At 44.5% G+C, this 25990-nt stretch overlaps 1 long non-coding RNA gene and 1 pseudogene across 12 annotated transcripts in view; one reads left to right on the top strand and one right to left on the bottom strand.

Moving 5' to 3' along the window:
- Positions 1-25990, top strand: part of LOC307181435 — a 2786049-nt gene that overhangs the window by 1903813 nt on the left and 856246 nt on the right. Inside the window, exon 6 of one of the 11 annotated variants that reach the window (XR_013826773.1) lies at positions 9933-10042. The exons of the other annotated variants lie outside the window; for them this stretch is intronic. This is a non-coding gene — a long non-coding RNA (uncharacterized lncRNA). Of the gene's footprint in view, positions 1-9932; positions 10043-25990 lie in introns of those variants that run through there. 11 annotated transcript variants of the gene reach the window in all.
- Positions 15267-16896, bottom strand: LOC307181448 (protein-L-isoaspartate O-methyltransferase domain-containing protein 2-like; annotated as a pseudogene). Its single transcript has 2 exons — positions 16868-16896; positions 15267-16554 (listed from the first exon to the last, which is right to left on the bottom strand). The product of its transcript is annotated as a protein-L-isoaspartate O-methyltransferase domain-containing protein 2-like (transcript).

Genomic DNA, 25990 nt, shown 5'->3' with positions numbered 1-25990 from the left:
GGGTAGTTGAAACCCGTGGAATGGGTACCATGCAATATGTCTTCAAAGGGTCTTCATTTGCTCACGAACCTCTCCAATCCTATCACTGCTGCGTTTATGCCCCTGTACACATGCTTGATTCTCTTTCGGAGACATAGCAATCCATAGGTTTTAAGATACTTACTAGTCAGGTACATTCTTAGGCGTTTAATATGCGGTGTTGAGTCCATTTCGTTGAGCAAGGAGTAGCTCTTGTCTATTCCATATTTGGCTTAAGGAACTTTATCTGTGCTCATTTCAATCTCTGGTTTTATGCAGCACCCCAACTCACCTTTCCCCTTAAGCAAGCATAAGTTGGTTTTCTAAATTTGAGACCCTGTTCTGTTCTGTAATTCAGTTCCTGTGTAGCCAAGTTTACATTCCGTGTATTACTGATATCTTATGATGTTTCTTTTTCTGTGTGACTTATTTCAGTTAGAATCATCATACCTGAATCCACTCATTGTGCTGCTAAGGGCCTGATGACACAGATTTCATTGCTGAGTGATATTGCTTTGTAAGTAAATACCACAGCTTCTTTATCCATTTTTCACTTTCTGCGATGTTGAACTTGTACTGTAAACGAGGTTCTTGTAAACAGAGGCGTCCCAAACTTTGGGGTGGCTGTGTCTTTTTGATTTTAAATTCCCTAAGCTATAGGACCATAAGTGGCAGTGCCCTAGGCTCTGTTGCTTTGTTTTTTAGATGTTTCAGGAAACACCATACACTTCTCCTGAGTGTCTGTTGGCAATTTACATCCCGCCCATCAGCATAACAAGGCTCCCAGTTCTCCATGGCCTGTCCTGCCTTTCTGGATTTTACACTTTTTTCAGATGGCCCTTTTGACCGGGGGGAAGTGAGACTTCATTGTAGTGCAGATTTCCTTTGCAAGCTTGCTTGGTTGGCCAAAAAGGGCGTATGCGTTTTTTCCTGAATATATTCAGGAAAAAACGCATACGCCCTTTTTGGCCAAGTGCATCATTGTGGACGTTCTGCCTCTTTTCCTATGCTTTCAATGCAATTCCAGTCTACCTCCTGAAATCGGTTTCCTGCAATTCTGCCCCGCTTTCAAGTCCTCTTGGCAGCCTTACTTCAGTCTATTTTTGGACGATAGCTGTCATTTATAACTCTGCAGGTTTGTGAATTACAGTGCCCCTGAGCTCCTTTCTTCAACTCGCTTTCTTTTGAGCTGGCCGCAACACCGCAGGATGTCTTCAGGCCCTAATCTGGTTCCGGCACGGCACGCTGAGCCTTTGGTTATTTCCTCTTCCTGGTGGGAAATGAGAGTTAAATTTGCCCGTCCAGACACCTCCAGCTAGCCTCTCATTGGTTCTCGCTATTCCTGTTCATCTTCCGCAGAAATTGCAAACTGGGCCAAACAGGAGGTTAAAGGGACTGACTCTCCAAGTCGGGAGAGTGTTAGTAAAGCGTCTGGAATGTTGCACCCGAGTACCAGGGTACGAAAACTGGGACATATTTGAACACGTCTCCCGATCACATGGTTGATCATACTCTAGGTTCCACATGCATGTTTTAGCTGAAGGAAGAATACCTAAAACCTGGGTAGTTGAAACCCGTGGAATGGGTACCATGCAATATGACTTCAAAGGGTCTTCATTTGCTCACGAACCTCTCCAATCCTATCACTGCTGCGTTTATGCCCCTGTACACATGCTTCATTCTCTTTCGGAGACATAGCAATCCATAGGTTTTAAGATACTTACTAGTCAGGTACATTCTTAGGCGTTTAATATGGGGTGTTGAGTTCATTTCGTTGAGCAAGGAGTAGCTCTTGTCTATTCCATATTTGGCTTAAGGAACTTTATCTGTGCTCATTTCAATCTCTGGTTTTATGCAGCACCCCAACTCACCTTTACCCTTAAGCAAGCATAAGTTGGTTTTCTAAATTTGAGACCCTGTTCTATTCTGTAATTCAGTTCCTGTATAGCCAAGTTTCCATTCCGTGTATTACTGATATCTTATGATGTTTCTTTTTCTGTGTGACTTATTTCAGTTAGAATCATCATACCTGAATCCACTCATTGTGCTGCTAAGGGCCTGATGACACAGATTTCATTGCTGAGTGATATTGCTTTGTAAGTAAATACCACAACCTCTTTACCCATTTTTCACTTTCTGCGATGTTGAACTTGTACTGTAAACGAGGTTCTTGTAAACAGAGCCGTTCCAAACTTTGGGGTGGCTGTGTCTTTTTGATTTTAATTTCCCTAAGCTATAGGACCATAAGTGGAAGTGCCCTAGGTTCTGTTGCTTTGTTTTTTAGATGTTTCAGGAAACACCATACACTTCTCCCGAGTGGTTGTTGGCAATTTACATCCCGCCCATCAGCATAACAAGGCTCCCAGTTCTCCATGGCCTGTCCTGCCTTTCTGGATTTTACACTTTTTTCAGATGGCCCTTTTGACCGGGGGGAAGTGAGACTTCATTGCAGTGCAGATTTCCTTTGCAAGCTTGCTTGGTTGGCCAAAAAGGGCGTATGCGTTTTTTCCTGAATATATTCAGGAAAAAACGCATACGCCCTTTTTGGCCAAGTGCATCATTGTGGACGTTCTGCCTCTTTTCCTATGCTTTCAATGCAATTCCAGTCTACCTCCTGAAATCGGTTTCCTGCAATTCTGCCCCGCTTTCAAGTCCTCTTGGCAGCCTTACTTCAGTCTATTTTCGGACGATAGCTGTCATTTATAACTCTGCAGGTTTGTGAATTACAGTGCCCCTGAGCTCCTTTCTTCAACTCGCTTTCTTTTGAGCTGGCCGCAACACCGCAGGATGTCTTCAGGCCCTAATCTGGTTCCGGCACGGCACGCTGAGCCTTTGGTTAATTCCTCTTCCTGGTGGGAAATGAGAGTTAAATTTGCCCGTCCAGACACCTCCAGCTAGCCTCTCATTGGTTCTCGCTATTCCTGTTCATCTTCCGCAGAAATTGCAAACTGGGCCAAACAGGAGGTTAAAGGGACTGACTCTCCAAGTGGGGAGAGTGTTAGTAAAGCATCTGGAATGTTGCACCCGAGTACCAGGGTACAAAAACTGAGACATATTTGAACACGTCTCCCGATCACATGGTTGATCATACTGTAGGTTCCACATGCATGTTTTAGCTGAAGGAAGAATACCTTAAACCTGGGTAGTTGAAACCCGTGGAATGGGTACCATGCAATATGACTTCAAAGGGTCTTCATTTGCTCACGAACCTCTCCAATCCTATCACTGCTGCGTTTATGCCCCTGTACACATGCTTGATTCTCTTTCGGAGACATAGCAATCCATAGGTTTTAAGATACTTACTAGTCAGGTACATTCTTAGGCGTTTAATATGGGGTGTTGAGTCCATTTCGTTGAGAAAGGAGTAGCTCTTGTCTATTCCATATTTGGCTTAAGGAACTTTATCTGTGCTCATTTCAATCTCTGGTTTTATGCAGCACCCCAACTCACCTTTCCCCTTAAGCAAGCATAAGTTGGTTTTCTAAATTTGAGACCCTGTTCTGTTCTGTAATTCAGTTCCTGTGTAGCCAAGTTTCCATTCCGTGTATTACTGATATCTTATGATGTTTCTTTTTCTGTGTGACTTATTTCAGTTAGAATCATCATACCTGAATCCACTCATTGTGCTGCTAAGGACCTGATGACATAGATTTCATTGCTGAGTGATATTGCTTTGTAAGTAAATACCACAACTTCTTTATCCATTTTTCACTTTCTGCGATGTTGAACTTGTACTGTAAACGAGGTTCTTGTAAACAGAGGCGTCCCAAACTTTGGGGTGGCTGTGTCTTTTTGATTTTAATTTCCCTAAGCTATAGGACCATAAGTGGCAGTGCCCTAGGCTCTGTTGCTTTGTTTTTTAGATGTTTCAGGAAACACCATACACTTCTCCTGAGTGTCTGTTGGTAATTTACATCCCACCCATCAGCATAACAAGGCTCCCATTTCTCCATGGCCTGTCCTGCCTTTCTGGATTTTACACTTTTTTCAGATGGCCCTTTTGACCGGGGGGAAGTGAGACTTCATTGTAGTGCAGATTTCCTTTGCAAGCTTGCTTGGTTGGCCAAAAAGGGCGTATGCGTTTTTTCCTGAATATATTCAGGAAAAAACGCATACGCCCTTTTTGGCCAAGTGCATCATTGTGGACGTTCTGCCTCTTTTCCTATGCTTTCAATGCAATTCCAGTCTACCTCCTGAAATCGGTTTCCTGCAATTCTGCCCCGCTTTCAAGTCCTCTTGGCAGCCTTACTTCAGTCTATTTTTGGACGATAGCTGTCATTTATAACTCTGCAGGTTTGTGAATTACAGTGCCCCTGAGCTCCTTTCTTCAACTCGCTTTCTTTTGAGCTGGCCGCAACACCGCAAGATGTCTTCAGGCCCTAATCTGGTTCCGGCACGGCACGCTGAGCCTTTGGTTTATTCCTCTTCCTGGTGGGAAATGAGAGTTAAATTTGCCCGTCCAGACACCTCCAGCTAGCCTCTCATTGGTTCTCGCTATTCCTGTTCATCTTCCGCAGAAATTGCAAACTGGGCCAAACAGGAGGTTAAAGGGACTGACTCTCCAAGTCGGGAGAGTGTTAGTAAAGCGTCTGGAATGTTGCACCCGAGTACCAGGGTACGAAAACTGGGACATATTTGAACACGTCTCCCGAACACATGGTTGATCATACTCTAGGTTCCACATGCATGTTTTAGCTGAAGGAAGAATACCTAAAACCTGGGTAGTTGAAACCCGTGGAATGGGTACCATGCAATATGATTTCAGAGGGTCTTCATTTGCTCACGAACCTCTCCAATCCTATCACTGCTGCGTTTATGCCCCTGTACACATGCTTGATTCTCTTTCGGAGACATAGCAATCCATAGGTTTTAAGATACTTACTAGTCAGGTACATTCTTAGGCGTTTAATATGGGGTGTTGAGTTCATTTCGTTGAGCAAGGAGTAGCTCTTGTCTATTCCATATTTGGCTTAAGGAACTTTATCTGTGCTCATTTCAATCTCTGGTTTTATGCAGCACCCCAACTCACCTTTACCCTTAAACAAGCATAAGTTGGTTTTCTAAATTTGAGACCCTGTTCTGTTCTGTAATTCAGTTCCTGTGTAGCCAAGTTTACATTCCGTGTATTACTGATATCTTATGATGTTTCTTTTTCTGTGTGACTTATTTCAGTTAGAATCATCGTACCTGAATCCACTCATTATGCTGCTACGGGCCTGATGACATAGATTTCATTGCTGAGTGATACTGCATTGTACGTAAGTACCACAAGTTCTTTACCCATTTTTCACTTTCTGCGATGTTGAACTTGTACTGTAAACGAGGTTCTTGTAAACAGAGCCGTTCCAAACTTTGGGGTGGCTGTGTCTTTTTGATTTTAATTTCCCTAAGCTATAGGACCATAAGTGGAAGTGCCCTAGGTTCTGTTGCTTTGTTTTTTAGATGTTTCAGGAAACACCATACACTTCTCCCGAGTGGTTGTTGGCAATTTACATCCCGCCCATCAGCATAACAAGGCTCCCAGTTCTCCATGGCCTGTCCTGCCTTTCTGGATTTTACACTTTTTTCAGATGGCCCTTTTGACCGGGGGGAAGTGAGACTTCATTGTAGTGCAGATTTCCTTTGCAAGCTTGCTTGGTTGGCCAAAAAGGGCGTATGCGTTTTTTCCTGAATATATTCAGGAAAAAACGCATACGCCCTTTTTGGCCAAGTGCATCATTGTGGACGTTCTGCCTCTTTTCCTATGCTTTCAATGCAATTCCAGTCTACCTCCTGAAATCGGTTTCCTGCAATTCTGCCCCGCTTTCAAGTCCTCTTGGCAGCCTTACTTCAGTCTATTTTTGGACGATAGCTGTCATTTATAACTCTGCAGGTTTGTGAATTACAGTGCCCCTGAGCTCCTTTCTTCAACTCGCTTTCTTGTGACCTGGCCGCAACACCGCAGGATGGCTTCAGGCCCTAATCTGGTTCCAGCACGGCACGCTGAGCCTTTGGTTATTTCCTCTTCCTGGTGGGAAATGAGAGTTAAATTTGCCCATCCAGACACCTCCAGCTAGTCTCTCATTGGTTCTCGCTATTCCTGTTCATCTTCCACAGAAATTGCAAACTGGGCCAAACAGGAGGTTAAAGGGACTGACTCTCCAAGTGGGGAGAGTGTTAGTAAAGCGTCTGGAATGTTGCACCCGAGTACCAGGGTACGAAAACTGAGACATATTTGAACACGTCTCCCGATCACATGGTTGATCATACTGTAGGTTCCACATGCATGTTTTAGCTGAAGGAAGAATACCTTAAACCTGGGTAGTTGAAACCCGTGGAATGGGTACCATGCAATATGACTTCAAAGGGTCTTCATTTGCTCACGAACCTCTCCAATCCTATCACTGCTGCGTTTATGCCCCTGTACACATGCTTGATTCTCTTTCGGAGACATAGCAATCCATAGGTTTTAAGATACTTACTAGTCAGGTACATTCTTAGGCGTTTAATATGCGGTGTTGAGTCCATTTCGTTGAGCAAGGAGTAGCTCTTGTCTATTCCATATTTGGCTTAAGGAACTTTATCTGTGCTCATTTCAATCTCTGGTTTTATGCAGCACCCCAACTCACCTTTCCCCTTAAGCAAGCATAAGTTGGTTTTCTAAATTTGAGACCCTGTTCTGTTCTGTAATTCAGTTCCTGTGTAGCCAAGTTTCCATTCCGTGTATTACTGATATCTTATGATGTTTCTTTTTCTGTGTGACTTATTTCAGTTAGAATCATCATACCTGAATCCACTCATTGTGCTGCTAAGGGCCTGATGACATAGATTTCATTGCTGAGTGATATTGCTTTGTAAGTAAATACCACAACTTCTTTATCCATTTTTCACTTTCTGCGATGTTGAACTTGTACTGTAAACGAGGTTCTTGTGAACAGAGGCGTCCCAAACTTTGGGGTGGCTGTGTCTTTTTGATTTTAATTTCCCTAAGCTATAGGACCATAAGTGGCAGTGCCCTAGGTTCTGTTGCTTTGTTTTTTAGATGTTTCAGGAAACACCATACACTTCTCCTGAGTGTCTGTTGGTAATTTACATCCCACCCATCAGCATAACAAGGCTCCCAGTTCTCCATGGCCTGTCCTGCCTTTCTGGATTTTACACTTTTTTCAGATGGCCCTTTTGACCGGGGGGAAGTGAGACTTCATTGTAGTGCAGATTTCCTTTGCAAGCTTGCTTGGTTGGCCAAAAAGGGCGTATGCGTTTTTTCCTGAATATATTCAGGAAAAAACGCATACGCCCTTTTTGGCCAAGTGCATCATTGTGGACGTTCTGCCTCTTTTCCTATGCTTTCAATGCAATTCCAGTCTACCTCCTGAAATCGGTTTCCTGCAATTCTGCCCCGCTTTCAAGTCCTCTTGGCAGCCTTACTTCAGTCTATTTTTGGACGATAGCTGTCATTTATAACTCTGCAGGTTTGTGAATTACAGTGCCCCTGAGCTCCTTTCTTCAACTCGCTTTCTTGTGACCTGGCCGCAACACCGCAGGATGGCTTCAGGCCCTAATCTGGTTCCGGCCCGGCATGCTGAGCCTTTGGTTAATTCCTCTTCCTGGTGGGAAATGAGAGTTTAATTTGCCCGTCCAGACACCTGCAGCTAGCCTCTCATTCGTTCTCGCTATTCCTGTTCATCTTCCGCAGAAATTGCAAACTGGGCCAAACAGGAGGTTAAAGGGACTGACTCTCCAAGTCGGGAGAGTGTTAGTAAAGCGTCTGGAATGTTGCACCCGAATACCAGGGGAGGATAACTGAGACATATTTGAACACGTCTCCCGATCACTTGGTTGATCATACTCTAGGTTCCACATGCAGGTTTTAGCTGAAGGAAGAATACCTTAAACCTGGGTAGTTGAAACCCGTGGAATGGGTACCATGCAATATGACTTCAAAGGGTCTTCATTTGCTCACCGAACCTCTCCAATCCTATCACTGCTGCGTTTATGCCCCTGTACACATGCTTGATTCTCTTTCGGAGACATAGCAATCCCTAGGTTTTAAGATACTTACTAGTCAGGTACATTCTTAGGCATTTAATATGCGGTGTTGAGTCCATTTCTTTGAGCAAGGAGTAGCTCTTGTCTATTCCATATTTGGCTTAAGGAACTTTATCTGTGCTCATTTCAATCTCTGGTTTTATGCAGCACCCCAACTCACCTTTACCCATAAGCAAGCATAAGTTGGTTTTCTAAATTTGAGACCCTGTTCTGTTCTGTAATTCAGTTCCTGTGTAGCCAAGTTTACATTCCGTGTATTACTGATATCTTATGATGTTTCTTTTTCTGTGTGACTTATTTCAGTTAGAATCATCATACCTGAATCCACTCATTGTGCTACTAAGGGCCTGATGACACAGAGATCATTGCTGAGTGATATTGCTTTGTAAGTAAATACCACAACTTTTTTATCCATTTTTCACTTTCTGGGATGTTGAACTTGTACTGTAAAGGAGGTTCTTGTAAACAGAGCCGTTCCAAACTTTGGGGTGGCTGTGTCTTTTTGATTTTAAATTCCCTAAGCTATAGGACCATAAGTGGAAGTGCCCTAGGCTCTGTTGCTTTGTTTTTTAGATGTTTCAGGAAACACCATACACTTCTCCCGAGTGGTTGTTGGCAATTTACATCCCGCCCTTCAGCATAACAAGGCTCCCAGTTCTCCATGGCCTGTCCTGCCTTTCTGGATTTTACACTTTTTTCAGATGGCCCTTTTGACCGGGGGGAAGTGAGACTTCATTGTAGTGCAGATTTCCTTTGCAAGCTTGCTTGGTTGGCCAAAAAGGGCGTATGCGTTTTTTCCTGAATATATTCAGGAAAAAACGCATACGCCCTGTTTGGCCAAGTGCATCATTGTGGACGTTCTGCCTCTTTTCCTATGCTTTCAATGCAATTCCAGTCTACCTCCTGAAATCGGTTTCCTGCAATTCTGCCCCGCTTTCAAGTCCTCTTGGCAGCCTTACTTCAGTCTATTTTTGGACGATAGCTGTCATTTATAACTCTGCATGTTTGTGAATTACAGTGCCCCTGAGCTCCTTTCTTCACCTCGCTTTCTTTTGAGCTGGCCGCAACACCGCAGGATGGCTTCAGGCCCTAATCTGGTTCCGTCCCGGCACGCTGAGCCTTTGGTTATTTCCTCTTCCTGGTGGGAAATGAGAGTTAAATTTGCCCGTCCAGACACCTCCAGCTAGCCTCTCATTGGTTCTCGCTATGCCTGTTCATCTTCCACAGAAATTGCAAACTGGGCCAAACAGGAGGTTAAAGGGACTGACTCTCCAAGTGGGGAGAGTGTTAGTAAAGCGTCTGGAATGTTGCACCCGAGTACCAGGGGAGGAAAACTGAGACATATTTGAACACGTCTCCCGTTCACATGGTTGATCATACTTGGGTTCCACATGCATGTTTTAGCTGAAGGAAGAATACCTTAAACCTGGAGAGTTGAGACCCGTGTAATGGGTACCATGCAATATGACTTCAAAGGGTCTTCATTTGCTCACCGAACCTCTCCAATCCTATCACTGCTGCGTTTATGCCCCTGTACACACGCTTGATTGTCTTTCGGAGACATAGCAATCCATAGGTTTTAAGATACTTACTAGTCAGGTACATTCTTAGGCGTTTAATATGCGGTGTTGAGTCCATTTCGTTGAGCAAGGAGTAGCTCTTGTCTATTCTATATTTGGCTTAAGGAACTTTATCTGTGCTCATTTCAATCTCTGGTTTTATGCAGCACCCCAACTCACCTTTCCCCTTAAGCAAGCATAAGTTGGTTTTCTAAATTTGAGACCCTGTTCTGTTCTGTAATTCAGTTCCTGTGTAGCCAAGTTTACATTCCGTGTATTACTGATATCTTATGATGTTTCTTTTTCTGTGTGACTTATTTCAGTTAGAATCATCGTACCTGAATCCACTCATTATGCTGCTACGCGCCTGATGACATAGATTTCATTGCTGAGTGATACTGCATTGTACGTAAGAACCACAAGTTCTTTATCCATTTTTCACTTTCTGTGATATTGAACTTGTACGGTAAACGAGGTTCTTGTAAACAGAGGCGTTCCAAACTTTGGGGTGGCTGTGTCTTTTTGATTTTAATTTCCCTAAGCTATAGGACCATAAGTGGAAGTGCCCTAGGCTCTGTTGCTTTGTTTTTTAGATGTTTCAGGAAACACCATACACTTCTCCCGAGTGGTTGTTGGCAATTTACATCCCGCCCATCAGCATAACAAGGCTCCCAGTTCTCCATGGCCTGTCCTGCCTTTCTGGAGTTTACACTTTTTTCAGATGGCCCTTTTGACCGGGGGGAAGTGAGACTTCATTGTAGTGAAGATTTCCTTTGCAAGCTTGCTTGGTTGGCCAAAAAGGGCGTATGCGTTTTTTCCTGAATATATTCAGGAAAAAACGCATACGCCCTTTTTGGCCAAGTGCATCATTGTGGACGTTCTGCCTCTTTTCCTATGCTTTCAATGCAATTCCAGTCTACCTCCTGAAATCGGTTTCCTGCAATTCTGCCCCGCTTTCAAGTCCTCTTGGCAGCCTTACTTCAGTCTATTTTTGGACGATAGCTGTCATTTATAACTCTGCAGGTTTGTGAATTACAGTGCCCCTGAGCTCCTTTCTTCAACTCGCTTTCTTGTGACCTGGCCGCAACACCGCAGGATGGCTTCAGGCCCTAATCTGGTTCCGGCACGGCACGCTGAGCCTTTGGTTAATTCCTCTTCCTGGTGGGAAATGAGAGTTAAATTTGCCCGTCCAGACACCTCCAGCTAGTCTCTCATTGGTTCTCGCTATTCCTGTTCATCTTCCGCAGAAATTGCAAACTGGGCCAAACAGGAGGTTAAAGGGACTGACTCTCCAAGTCGGGAGACTGTTAGTAAAGCGTCTGGAATGTTGCACCCGAGTACCAGGGTACGAAAACTGAGATATATTTGAACACGTCTCCCGATCACATGGTTGATCATACTCTGGGTTCCACATGCATGTTTTAGCTGAAGGAAGAATACCTTAAACCTGGGTAGTTGAAACCCGTGGAATGGGTACCATGCAATATGACTTCAAAGGGTCTTCATTTGCTCACCGAACATCTCCAATCCTATCACTGCTGCGTTTATGCCCCTGTACACATGCTTGATTCTCTTTCGGAGACATAGCAATCCATAGGTTTTAAGATACTTAGTAGTCAGGTACATTCTTAGGCGTTTAATATGCGGTGTTGAGTCCATTTCGTTGAGCAAGGAGTAGCTCTTGTCTATTCCATATTTGGCTTAAGGAACTTTATCTGTGCTCATTTCAATCTCTGGTTTTATGCAGCACCCCAACTCACCTTTCCCCTTAAGCAAGCATAAGTTGGTTTTCTAAATTTGAGACCCTGTTCTGTTCTGTAATTCAGTTCCTGTGTAGCCAAGTTTCCATTCCGTGTATTACTGATATCTTATGATGTTTCTTTTTCTGTGTGACTTATTTCAGTTAGAATCATCATACCTGAATCCACTCATTGTGCTGCTAAGGGCCTGATGACATAGATTTCATTGCTGAGTGATATTGCTTTGTAAGTAAATACCACAACTTCTTTATCCATTTTTCACTTTCTGCGATGTTGAACTTGTACTGTAAACAAGGTTCTTGTAAACAGAGGCGTCCCAAACTTTGGGGTGGCTGTGTCTTTTTGATTTTAATTTCCCTAAGCTATAGGACCATAAGTGGCAGTGCCCTAGGCTCTGTTGCTTTGTTTTTTAGATGTTTCAGGAAACACCATACACTTCTCCTGAGTGTCTGTTGGTAATTTACATCCCACCCATCAGCATAACAAGGCTCCCAGTTCTCCATGGCCTGTCCTGCCTTTCTGGATTTTACACTTTTTTCAGATGGCCCTTTTGACCGGGGGGAAGTGAGACTTCATTGTAGTGCAGATTTCCTTTGCAAGCTTGCTTGGTTGGCCAAACAGGGCGTATGCGTTTTTTCCTGAATATATTCAGGAAAAAACGCATACGCCCTTTTTGGCCAAGTGCATCATTGTGGACGTTCTGCCTCTTTTCCTATGCTTTCAATGCAATTCCAGTCTACCTCCTGAAATCGGTTTCCTGCAATTCTGCCCCGCTTTCAAGTCCTCTTGGCAGCCTTACTTCAGTCTATTTTTGGACGATAGCTGTCATTTATAACTCTGCAGGTTTGTGAATTACAGTGCCCCTGAGCTCCTTTCTTCAACTCGCTTTCTTGTGAGCTGGCCGAAACACCGCAGGATGGCTTCAGGCCCTAATCTGGTTCCGGCACGGCACGCTGAGCCTTTGGTTAATTCCTCTTCCTGGTGGGAAATGAGAGTTAAATTTGCCCGTCCAGACACCTCCAGCTAGTCTCTCATTGGTTCTCGCTATTCCTGTTCATCTTCCGCAGAAATTGCAAACTGGGCCAAACAGGAGGTTAAAGGGACTGACTCTCTAAGTCGGGAGAGTGTTAGTAAAGCGTCTGGAATGTTGCACCCGAGTACCAGGGTACGAAAACTGAGACATATTTGAACACGTCTCCCGATCACATGGTTGATCATACTCTAGGTTCCACATGCATGTTTTAGCTGAAGGAAGAATACCTTAAACCTGGGTAGTTGAAACCCGTGGAATGGGTACCATGCAATATGACTTCAAAGGGTCTTCATTTGCTCACCGAACCTCTCCAATCCTATCACTGCTGCGTTTATGCCCCTGTACACATGCTTGATTCTCTTTCGGAGACATAGCAATCCATAGGTTTTAAGATACTTACTAGTCAGGTACATTCTTAGGCGTTTAATATGCGGTGTTGAGTCCATTTCGTTGAGCAAGGAGTAGCTCTTGTCTATTCCATATTTGGCTTAAGGAACTTTATCTGTGCTCATTTCAATCTGGTTTTATGCAGCACCCCAACTCACCTTTACCCTTAAGCAAGCATAAGTTGGTTTTCTAAATTTGAGACCCTGTTCTGTTCTGTAATTCAGTTCCTGTGTAGCCAAGTTTACATTCCGTGTATTACTGATATCTTTTTTTTTTTTTTTTGCCGTAACTACCTTTATTGGTATCGCTTGTGTATCAGTTCATCAAAACCTTTGTTTCATATTTCTCGCCTTAATCCCCTGAAAGTTCCAGATGGGCAAAAATACTTTTAAATACGCAGCTGGCTTCTTTCTTATGTGCTTAATATTATACATTTGTTGCTTGTTTTGCACATGTCTATGGCTGCACTACTTGCAAGACGAAAGTCACATATAAAAATACAGACTAATCGAAACACAAAAGTCAGCCATTGTCTAGAATGTGGTTTACAATACAGAGCTTGCAGACAACACAGACTATATATATAAGTCATCTGTCTGAAAACAGAAAGTAGTGTCTCATACTGACTCCGGAGAAAGGTGCTGACACACAGGGAAACTCACTGATGATTCTCCTTTATATTTATTAGATAGATCAATACCAAATTATTTCACATATATTATATTCAATATCTATATATATATATCTTGTAACCAAATTCTGGTTTAAAAGTCACAAACCAACATGTAAATACAAAATGTTAGGAAAGGTTTAACATACATAGGGGAAAACATGTCTTATGCCTCGCAAAGACTTTCTACAATCTAGCATAAAGGCAAATGTGGTTGAAAAAAAAGGAAATCCATATACAATTACAGAAAAACATTTAGTCAAGCCACCTAATATAAAATATTTCAGATATCATGTCCAAAAACGTCCACGTGTTGCAGAGGTCTCTACAAATCAATTAGAATGACGTCAACAAGATCTGCAAACCGAAGTCTTAGCAAGTAAACGTGACTCATGCTTTTCTCTCTGAGACAATGAGGCTTGACGTTCAGTTAAAGGCAGGTAAACACGACTATGAAGAAACCCTTCTTTACAACAGCTTAACGGTACCCATTTAGGGCAATACACCCGCTTTCCCAGCTATGTGTGCATGCAGTGTTCTGTGATAAAATGACTCAGTTACTTTAAAAAAGCATAAATGGCAAAACAAAATAATCAGAACTCCGCGAAGCTGGTAAAACCACAAAGACACTGAAATCCAGCAACTCCTGAGAGGCTGAGAGATCAAATGAATCATAAAATCTGGATGACTCTGATTTGGGGTTTAACTTTGGTTAAAACTGAAAAGTCTGAAAAGAACCAATGTTTTGGAAGAAGCAGTGTCACTTGTAAACATCCTGCCACCTAACTAAAAGGACGGCCTCTTCTTCTAGACCCACGACTTAATAAGACAGGAAGCTCTCAACACACAGCGCTGGAGAAGATGGATTCCACAAGTCAAACTTGAGTGAAACTGTTCTAATGCAATGTACCAAACACGCGTTTGTTCTTAGGAAAAATTACAAAACTAACAAATATTTTTCTCCAGAATTATAAAAGATAAAATCTATGAATCAGTACTGTTATGTGATTACAGAACAATAGCCAACTGAAAAAAAAAACAAAACACCAACCCACAGGCCATCTACACCGTCCCCAATCCATTTCCTGCAGCCAGTACTTCCCACCTGCTCTGAGGACTGAGCCTTAGACACCGTTGACTGTATTTAAAGTTGAGTCAACAGTACTCTCTGTCTCTGGGGCAAAAGTAATGCAGCTCATTACTTACACACAACACTTGTTTCATTCTTCAGGACTTTCTTTGACGGGATTACTAATGTTGGTTACTTTAAAGGTAACAAAAGGTGTCAGAAAAAAATGCCTTGGAATTCTTTTGCAATTCCACAAAGACACCTGGCAATCTGATACGTTCATTCCTCTCCCCATCACAATTTTTGTTTTTTAAAATTACAATTGACAACTCACGTAAGATGTAATTAATTTACTTAAAATAAGAGAGGGCTTTTCAATCAAGTATCCACGTTCCAAATAACTAAAACATTTAGTTAAATCTTTTAAATTAATCTTTTAATAAATCTTTAATTACTCGGTGCCAGTAATTAAGAGGTTGATTCCGTAAAATTCAAACTTGCACATAGGCGTGTCCCACTCAGAAAAGATTTCATACACTTAGCAACTTGTGCTTTTTGTCTCACCTTTTATAAGAAACACAGATTAATTTCAACTTCAGTTTTCCTTTCTGATGCAGACACGTGTACCTTGTGTAAGAAACGGTCTCCAGGCCACCTCCACGTGTAGACCTCAGCATTTCCTGAGAGTGTGAAGTCAACCCCTCCTCCAGGAGACTCTCGCCCTTTTGAGACATTCCCCCTTGCACCTTATGTTTGTCAGACTATGTTTACAGAAATCAGATGACTGGATGAAAACTCTACAGGACAGTCAAGGACAGACGAGAAGACGAGATGCAGAGCGGGAGCCCCTTCCTCCTCCAGTGCACCTGCTGCGGGCAGCCCTCCAGGAAGGCTTGGCCTCCTCCCCTGGACCACAGACTTACTTTTCTCTGTAATAAAGCAGGTAGTACTTCAGGGGATCTGGCAGAGGGAGGCTCAGGACCTTCTCACGCAGGAAGTTCACCGGGGGCTCGGGCTTGGTGTCCGGCGGGGTTGTCACCTCTTCTTCTTGCCGCTCGTCTTCCAGGTCTCCGCAGCTGGTGTCATCAGAGGGGTTGGAGAGCCGACTGGCAAACACCTCTTTGTCCAAAAAGACAATCGTTTCCATTCGGCGGCGGCGAACTCTCCTCCGTTTAAACCTGGGAGTGTTCTTCAGTCCGTTCCCGTTTTTGTTCACAGCTTCCTGGTGGATGACCTTCTTAATGGTGCCCCGGATGGCAATGCGCGCCAGGTCCTGGAGGCTGCGAACCGCCAGGGGTGTGGACAAGTCGTGATTCTCCTGACTCCGACTGGCAGGGCTGGACGAGTGGAGCAAAAGACACAGCCAGAATCTTTTTGGTTTCCCAGGCGGAAGGACCCGTCCGAGTTATCTTAGTCAACTTCTCTTCCAGCGGCATGACCAGGACGCCCCCGACTTTGAGGAGGCTCTTCATGTACCCCTCGTGCTGCTTCTGCACGCCTGCCCCGCAGTACACCCGGTCATACTGAGAGCAGCCTGGAGAGATCTCCAGGCAATTGCTGGTGACGAAGGAGGGCTCGCAGAAGTCAAACTTGTCGAAGCTGTCACTCGTCCTGATGAAAAAGTCCAGCTTCTGCTTCGCATACTCTGTCACATCTGAATGGAGTTCCACCCCGTGGTTCACACCAAAAGGACCGAGGATGAGCCCCACCATGGAGCTGAGGTAGCCGGTGCCGCTGCCCAGGTTCAGGAAGGAAAGGCCAGGCTGCAGGTCCAGGGCCTCCATCACCTCTGAATAGATGCACGGAGCAGAGAGGTGGATGTTCCCGTGCTTCCACGCCAGGTCCTTGTACGCGTTCTCCTTAAACTCCTCGAGGTAATAGTCGGCGCGGTCAACAGCTCGGAAGGCCTGCTCCACCAGCTCGGAGCGGATGTACTGCGCCGCCTTCAGATGGTCTATCAGCTCGTCGTTGTCTTCACCAGCACTCACCGCGCCTCCCATCTTCGGGACCGCGCTTACAGAAAGCTGCCGCTGGAGAGACCTCGGGAACCCCCGGAACGCTGGAGGGCGGACCCACGGGGAGGGGGGAGGGGCGACGGGAGACGCCTGGGACACGGAGGGGTGTTTATGCTTGGGGGTGGGGAACGAGAGGACAGCGGAAGAGGACAGGAAGACGGGGAGAGGAGAATGCGGCCCTGGGGGAGGGTCCGGGAGCCCGGGACCACGGGAAGGGGAGGGGTGGAGAGGAGGGAGAGAGGGGGAGGGGGCCGAGGGGTCGCACCGCCCCCATACCCCGCTGCAGGCCGGGCCGAGGGCGGCGGCGGCGGCGGCGGCGGCTCAGTACCTCCTGGCTCGGCGGGCCCGCGGAATCGGCCGCTGGGCCGCACCTGCAGCTCTTCCGGCGCCACTCGCCAGACCGCCTCCCACTACACAGCCCCGACCTCCGCTCTACTGATATCTTATGATGTTTCTTTTTCTGTGTGACTTATTTCAGTTAGAATCATCATACCTGAATCCACTCATTGTGCTGCTAAGGGCCTGATGACACAGATTTCATTGCTGAGTGATATTGCTTTGTAAGTAAATACCACAACTTTTTTATCCATTTTTCACTTTCTGCGATGTTGAACTTGTACTGTAAACGAGGTTCTTGTAAACAGAGCCGTTCCAAACTTTGGGGTGGCTGTGTCTTTTTGATTTTAAATTCCCTAAGCTATAGGACCATAAGTGGAAGTGCCCTAGGTTCTGTTGCTTTGTTTTTTAGATGTTTCAGGAAACACCATACACTTCTCCCGAGTGGTTTTTGGCAATTTACATCCCGCCCTTCAGCATAACAAGGCTCCCAGTTCTCCATGGCCTGTCCTGCCTTTCTGGATTTTACACTTTTTTCAGATGGCCCTTTTGACCGGGGGGAAGTGAGACTTCATTGTAGTGCAGATTTCCTTTGCAAGCTTGCTTGGCTGGCCAAAAAGGGCGTATGCGTTTTTTCCTGAATATATTCAGGAAAAAACGCATACGCCCTTTTTGGCCAAGTGCATCATTGTGGACGTTCTGCCTCTTTTCCTATGCTTTCAATGCAATTCCAGTCTACCTCCTGAAATCGGTTTCCTGCAATTCTGCCCCGCTTTCAAGTCCTCTTGGCAGGCTTACTTCAGTCTATTTTTGGACGATTGCTGTCATTTATAACTCTGCAGGTTTGTGAATTACAGTGCCCCTGAGCTCCTTTCTTCAACTCGCTTTCTTTTGAGCTGGCCGCAACACCGCAGGATGGCTTCAGGCCCTAATCTGGTTTCGGAACGGCACACTGAGCCTTTGGTTAATTCCTCTTCCTGGTGGGAAATGAGAGTTCAATTGGCCCGTCCAGACACCTCCAGCTAGCCTCTCATTGGTTCTCGCTATTCCTGTTCATCTTCCGCAGAAATTGCAAACTGGGCCAAACAGGAGGTTAAAGGTGCTGACTCTCCAAGTGGGGAGAGTGTTAGTAAAGCGTCTGGAATGTTGCACCCGAGTACCAGGGGAGGAAAACTGAGACATATTTGAACACGTCTCCCGTTCACATGGTTGATCATACTTGGGTTCCACATGCATGTTTTAGCTGAAGGAAGAATACCTTAAACCTGGAGAGTTGAGACCCGTGTAATGGGTACCATGCAATATGACTTCAAAGGGTCTTCATTTGCTCACCGAACCTCTCCAATCCTATCACTGCTGCGTTTATGCCCCTGTACACATGCTTGATTCTCTTTTGGAGACATAGCAATCCATAGGTTTTACGATACTTACTAGTCAGGTACATTCTTAGGCGTTTAATATGGGGTGTTGAGTCCATTTCGTTGAGCAAGGAGTAGCTCTTGTCTATTCCATATTTGGCTTAAGGAACTTTATCTGTGCTCATTTCAATCTCTGGTTTTATGCAGCACCCCAACTCACCTTTACCCTTAAGCAAGAATAAGTTGGTTTTCTAAATTTGAGACCCTGTTCTGTTCTGTAATTCAGTTCCTGTGTAGCCAAGTTTCCATTCCGTGTATTACTGATATCTTATGATGTTTCTTTTTCTGTGTGACTTATTTCAGTTAGAATCATCATACCTGAATCCACTCATTGTGCTGCTAAGGGCCTGATGACATAGATTTCATTGCTGAGTGATATTGCTTTGTAAGTAAATACCACAACTTCTTTATCCATTTTTCACTTTCTGCGATGTTGAACTTGTACTGTAAACGAGGTTCTTGTAAACAGAGGCGTCCCAAACTTTGGGGTGGCTGTGTCTTTTTGATTTTAATTTCCCTAAGCTATAGGACCATAAGTGGAAGTGCCCTAGGCTCTGTTGCTTTGTTTTTTAGATGTTTCAGGAAACACCATACACTTCTCCCCAGTGTCTGTTGGCAATTTACATCCTGCCCATCAGCATAACAAGGCTCCCAGTTCTCCATGGCCTGTCCTGCCTTTCTGGATTTTACACTTTTTTCAGATGGCCCTTTTGACCGGGGGGAAGTGAGACTTCATTGTAGTGCAGATTTCCTTTGCAAGCTTGCTTGGTTGGCCAAAAAGGGCGTATGCGTTTTTTCCTGAATATATTCAGGATAAAACGCATATGCCCTTTTTGGCCAAGTGCATCATTGTGGACGTTCTGCCTCTTTTCCTATGCTTTCAATGCAATTCCAGTCTACCTCCTGAAATCGGTTTCCTGCAATTCTGCCCCGCTTTCAAGTCCTCTTGGCAGCCTTACTTCAGTCTATTTTTCGATGATAGCTGTCATTTATAACTCTGCAGGTTTGTGAATTACAGTGCCCCTGAGCTCCTTTCTTCAACTCGCTTTCTTGTGACCTGGCCTCAACACCGCAGGATGGCTTCAGGCCCTAATCTGGTTCCGGCACAGCACGCTGAGACTTTGGTTAATTCCTCTTCCTGGTGGGAAATGAGAGTTAAATTTGCCCGTCCAGACACCTCCAGCTAGTCTCTCATTAGTTCTCGCTATTCCTGTTCATCTTCCGCAGAAATTGCAAACTGGACCAAACAGGAGGTTATAGGGACTGAATCTCCAAGTGGGGAGAGTGTTAGTAAAGCGTCTGGAATGTTGCACCCGAGTACCAGGGGAGGAAAACTGAGACATATTTGAACACGTCTCCCGATCACATGGTTGATCATACTCTAGGTTCCACATGCATGTTTTAGCTGAAGGAAGAATACCTTAAACCTGGGTAGTTGAAACCCGTGGAATGGGTACCATGCAATATGACTTCAAAGGGTCTTCATTTGCTCACCGAACCTCTCCAATCCTATCACTGCTGCGTTTATGCCCCTGTACACATGCTTGATTCTCTTTCGGAGACATAGCAATCCATAGGTTTTAAGATACTTACAAGTCAGTTACATTCTTAGGCATTTAATATGCGGTGTTGAGTCCATTTCGTTGAGCAAGGAGTAGCTCTTGTCTATTCCATATTTGGCTTAAGGAACTTTATCTGTGCTCATTTCAATCTCTGGTTTTATGCAGCACCCCAACTCACCTTTACCCTTAAGCAAGCATAAGTTGTTTTTCTAAATGTGAGACCCTGTTCTGTTCTGTAATTCAGTTCCTGTGTAGCCAAGTTTCCATTCCGTGTATTACTGATATCTTATGATGTTTCTTTTTCTGTGTGACTTATTTCAGTTAGAATCATCATACCTGAATCCACTCATTGTGCTGCTAAGGGCCTGATGACATAGATTTCATTGCTGAGTGATATTGCTTTGTAAGTGAATACCACAACTTCTTTATCCATTTTTCACTTTCTGCGATGTTGAACTTGTACTGTAAACGAGGTTCTTGTAAACAGAGCCGTTCCAAACTTTGGGGTGGCTGTGTCTTTTTGATTTTAATTTCCCTAAGCTATAGGACCATAAGTGGCAGTGCCCTAGGCTCTGTTGCTTTGTTTTTTAGATGTTTCAGGAAACACCATACACTTCTCCCGAGTGGTTTTTGGCAATTTACATCCCGCCCTTCAGCATAACAAGGCTCCCAGTTCTCCATGGCCTGTTCTGCCTTTCTGGATTTTACACTTTTTTCAGATGGCCCTTTTGACCGGGGGGAAGTGAGACTTCATTGTAGTGCAGATTTCCTTTGCAAGCTTGCTTGGTTGGCCAAAAAGGGCGTATGCGTTTTTTCCTGAATATATTCAGGAAAAAACGCATACGCCCTTTTTGGCCAAGTGCATCATTGTGGACGTTCTGCCTCTTTTCCTATGCTTTCAATGCAATTCCAGTCTACCTCCTGAAATCGGTTTCCTGCAATTCTGCCCCGCTTTCAAGTCCTCTTGGCAGCCTTACTTCAGTCTATTTTTGGACGATTGCTGTCATTTATAACTCTGCAGGTTTGTGAATTACAGTGCCCCTGAGCTCCTTTCTTCAACTCGCTTTCTTGTGACCTGGCCACAACACCGCAGGATGGCTTCAGGCCCTAATCTGGTTTCGGCACGGCCTGCTGAGCCTTTGGTTAATTCCTCTTCCTGGTGGGAAATGAGAGTTCAATTGGCCCGTCCAGACACCTCCAGCTAGCCTCTCATTGGTTCTCGCTATTCCTGTTCATCTTCCGCAGAAATTGCAAACTGGGCCAACAGGAGGTTAAAGGTGCTGACTCTCCAAGTGGGGAGAGTGTTAGTAAAGCGTCTGGAATGTTGCACCCGAGTACCAGGGGAGGAAAACTGAGACATATTTGAACACGTCTCCCGTTCACATGGTTGATCATACTTGGGTTCCACATGCATGTTTTAGCTGAAGGAAGAATACCTTAAACCTGGAGAGTTGAGACCCGTGGAATGGGTACCATGCAATATGACTTCAAAGTGTCTTCATTTGCTCACCGAACCTCTCCAATCCTATCACTGCTGCGTTTATGCCCCTGTACACATGCTTGATTCTCTTTTGGAGACATAGCAATCCATAGGTTTTACGATACTTACTAGTCAGGTACATTCTTAGGCGTTTAATATGCGGTGTTGAGTCCATTTCGTTGAGCAAGGAGTAGCTCTTGTCTATTCCATATTTGACTTAAGGAACTTTATCTGTGCTCATTTCAATCTCTGGTTTTATGGAGCACCCCAACTCACCTTTACCCTTAAGCAAGAATAAGTTGGTTTTCTAAATTTGAGACCCTGTTCTGTTCTGTAATTCAGTTCCTGTATAGCCAAGGTTCCATTCCGTGTATTACTGATATCTTATGATGTTTCTTTTTCTGTGTGACTTATTTCAGTTAGAATCATCATACCTGAATCCACTCATTGTGATGCTAAGGGCCTGATGACATAGATTTCATTGCTGAGTGATATTGCTTTGTAAGTAAATACCACAACTTCTTTATCCATTTTTCACTTTCTGCGATGTTGAACTTGTACTGTAAACGAGGTTCTTGTAAACAGAGGCGTCCCAAACTTTGGGGTGGCTGTGTCTTTTTGATTTTAATTTCCCTAAGCTATAGGACCATAAGTGGAAGTGCCCTAGGCTCTGTTGCTTTGTTTTTTAGATGTTTCAGGAAACACCATACACTTCTCCCGAGTGTCTGTTGGCAATTTACATCCCGCCCATCAGCATAACAAGGCTCCCAGTTCTCCATGGCCTGTCCTGCCTTTCTGGATTTTACACTTTTTTCAGATGGCCCTTTTGACCGGGGGGAAGTGAGACTTCATTGTAGTGCAGATTTCCTTTGCAAGCTTGCTTGGTTGGCCAAAAAGGGCGTATGCGTTTTTTCCTGAATATATTCAGGAAAAAACGCATATGCCCTTTTTGGCCAAGTGCATCATTGTGGACGTTCTGCCTCTTTTCCTATGCTTTCAATGCAATTCCAGTCTACCTCCTGAAATCGGTTTCCTGCAATTCTGCCCCGCTTTCAAGTCCTCTTGGCAGCCTTACTTCAGTCTATTTTTGGACGATAGCTGTCATTTATAACTCTGCAGGTTTGTGAATTACAGTGCCCCTGAGCTCCTTTCTTCAACTCGCTTTCTTGTGACCTGGCCGCAACACCGCAGGATGGCTTCAGGCCCTAATCTGGTTCCGGCCCGGCATGCTGAGCCTTTGGTTAATTCCTCTTCCTGGTGGGAAATGAGAGTTAAATTTGCCCGTCCAGACACCTCCAGCTAGCCTCTCATTGGTTCTCGCTATTCCTGTTCATCTTCCGCAGAAATTGCAAACTGGGCCAAACAGGAGGTTAAAGGGACTGACTCTCCAAGTGGGGAGAGTGTTAGTAAAGCGTCTGGAATGTTGCACCCGAGTACCAGGGGAGGAAAACTGAGACATATTTGAACACGTCTCCCGATCACATGGTTGATCATACTCTAGGTTCCACATGCATGTTTTAGCTGAAGGAAGAATACCTTAAACCTGGGTAGTTGAAACCCGTGGAATGGGTACCATGCAATATGACTTCAAAGGGTCTTCATTTGCTCACCGAACCTCTCCAATCCTATCACTGCTGCGTTTATGCCCCTGTACACATGCTTGATTCTCTTTCGGAGACATAGCAATCCATAGGTTTTAAGATACTTACTAGTCAGGTACATTCTTAGGCGTTTAATATGGGGTGTTGAGTCCATTTCGTTGAGCAAGGAGTAGCTCTTGTCTATTCCATATTTGGCTTAAGGAACTTTATCTGTGCTCATTTCAATCTCTGGTTTTATGCAGCACCCCAACTCACCTTTACCCTTAAGCAAGAATAAGTTGGTTTTCTAAATTTGAGACCCTGTTCTGTTCTGTAATTCAGTTCCTGTGTAGCCAAGTTTACATTCCGTGTATTACTGATATCTTATGATGTTTCTTTTTCTGTGTGACTTATTTCAGTTAGAATCATCATACCTGAATCCACTCATTGTGCTGCTAAGGGCCTGATGACACAGATTTCATTGCTGAGTGATATTGCTTTGTAAGTAAATACCACAACTTCTTTATCCATTTTTCACTTTCTGCGATGTTGAACTTGTACTGTAAACGAGGTTCTTGTAAACAGAGCCGTTCCAAACTTTGGGGTGGCTGTGTCTTTTTGATTTTAATTTCCCTAAGCTATAGGACCATAATTGGAACTGCCCTAGGCCCGGTTGCTTTGTTTTTTAGATGTTTCAGGAAACACCATACACTTCTCCCGAGTGTCTGTTGGCAATTTACATCCCGCCCTTCAGCATAACAAGGCTCCCAGTTCTCCATGGCCTGTCCTGCCTTTCTGGATTTTACACTTTTTTCAGATGGCCCTTTTGACCGGGGGGAAGTGAGACTTCATTGTAGTGCAGATTTCCTTTGCAAGCTTGCTTGGTTGGCCAAAAAGGGCGTATGCGTTTTTTCCTGAATATATTCAGGAAAAAACGCATACGCCCTTTTTGGCCAAGTGCATCATTGTGGACGTTCTGCCTCTTTTCCTATGCTCTCAATGCAATTCCAGTCTACCTCCTGAAATCGGTTTCCTGCAATTCTGCCCCGCTTTCAAGTCCTCTTGGCAGCCTTACTTCAGTCTATTTTTGGACGATAGCTGTCATTTATAACTCTGCAGGCTTGTGAATTACAGTGCCCCTGAGCTGCTTTCTTCAACTCGCTTACTTGTGAGCTTGCCGCAACACCGCAGGATGGCTTCAGGCCCTAATGTGGTTCCGGCACGGCACGCTGAGCCTTTGGTTAATTCCTCTTCCTGGTGGGAAATGAGAGTTAAATTTGCCCGTCCAGACACCTCCAGCTAGTCTCTCATTGGTTCTCGCTATTCCTGTTCATCTTCCGCAGAAATTGCAAACTGGGCCAAACAGGAGGTTAAAGGCGCTGACTCTCCAAGTGGGGAGAGTGTTAGTAAAGCGTCTGGAATGTTGCACCCGAGTACCAGGGGAGGAAAACTGAGACATATTTGAACACGTCTCCCGTTCACACGGTTGATCATACTCTGGGTTCCACATGCATGTTTTAGCTGAAGGAAGAATACCTTAAACCTGGAGAGTTGAGACCCGTGGAATGCGTACCATGCAATATGTCTTCAAAGGGTCTTCATTTGCTCACCGAACCTCTCCAATCCTATCACTGCTGCGTTTATGCCCCTGTACACATGCTTGATTGTCTTTTGGAGACATAGCAATCCATAGGTTTTAAGATACTTACTAGTCAGGTACATTCTTAGGCGTTTAATATGGGGTGTTGAGTCCATTTCGTTGAGCAAGGAGTAGCTCTTGTCTATTCCATATTTGGCTTAAGGAACTTTATCTGTGCTCATTTCAATCTCTGGTTTTATGCAGCACCCCAACTCACCTTTCCCCTTAAGCAAGCATAAGTTGGTTTTCTAAATTTGAGACGCTGTTCTGTTCTGTAATTCAGTTCCTGTGTAGCCAAGTTTACATTCCGTGTATTACTGATATCTTATGATGTTTCTTTTTCTGTGTGACTTATTTCAGTTAGAATCATCATACCTGAATCCACTCATTGTGCTGCTAAGGGCCTGATGACATAGATTTCATTGCTGAGTGATATTGCTTTGTAAGTAAATACCACAACTTCTTTATCCATTTTTCACTTTCTGCGATGTTGAACTTGTACTGTAAACGAGGTTCTTGTAAACAGAGGCGTCCCAAACTTTGGGGTGGCTGTGTCTTTTTGATTTTAATTTCCCTAAGCTATAGGACCATAAGTGGAAGTGCCCTAGGCTCTGTTGCTTTGTTTTTTAGATGTTTCAGGAAACACCATACACTTCTCCCCAGTGTCTGTTGGCAATTTACATCCTGCCCATCAGCATAACAAGGCTCCCAGTTCTCCATGGCCTGTCCTGCCTTTCTGGATTTTACACTTTTTTCAGATGGCCCTTTTGACCGGGGGGAAGTGAGACTTCATTGTAGTGCAGATTTCCTTTGCAAGCTTGCTTGGTTGGCCAAAAAGGGCGTATGCGTTTTTTCCTGAATATATTCAGGATAAAACGCATATGCCCTTTTTGGCCAAGTGCATCATTGTGGACGTTCTGCCTCTTTTCCTATGCTTTCAATGCAATTCCAGTCTACCTCCTGAAATCGGTTTCCTGCAATTCTGCCCCGCTTTCAAGTCCTCTTGGCAGCCTTACTTCAGTCTATTTTTCGATGATAGCTGTCATTTATAACTCTGCAGGTTTGTGAATTACAGTGCCCCTGAGCTCCTTTCTTCAACTCGCTTTCTTGTGACCTGGCCTCAACACCGCAGGATGGCTTCAGGCCCTAATCTGGTTCCGGCACAGCACGCTGAGACTTTGGTTAATTCCTCTTCCTGGTGGGAAATGAGAGTTAAATTTGCCCGTCCAGACACCTCCAGCTAGTCTCTCATTAGTTCTCGCTATTCCTGTTCATCTTCCGCAGAAATTGCAAACTGGACCAAACAGGAGGTTATAGGGACTGAATCTCCAAGTGGGGAGAGTGTTAGTAAAGCGTCTGGAATGTTGCACCCGAGTACCAGGGGAGGAAAACTGAGACATATTTGAACACGTCTCCCGATCATATGGTTGATCATA

The sequence above is a fragment of the Stenella coeruleoalba genome, assembly GCF_951394435.1.
Source record: "Stenella coeruleoalba genome assembly, contig: scaffold_29, whole genome shotgun sequence".
In the NCBI taxonomy this organism is placed as follows: Eukaryota; Metazoa; Chordata; class Mammalia; order Artiodactyla; family Delphinidae; genus Stenella; species Stenella coeruleoalba.
This window is presented reverse-complemented; position numbering and strand designations above follow the sequence as displayed.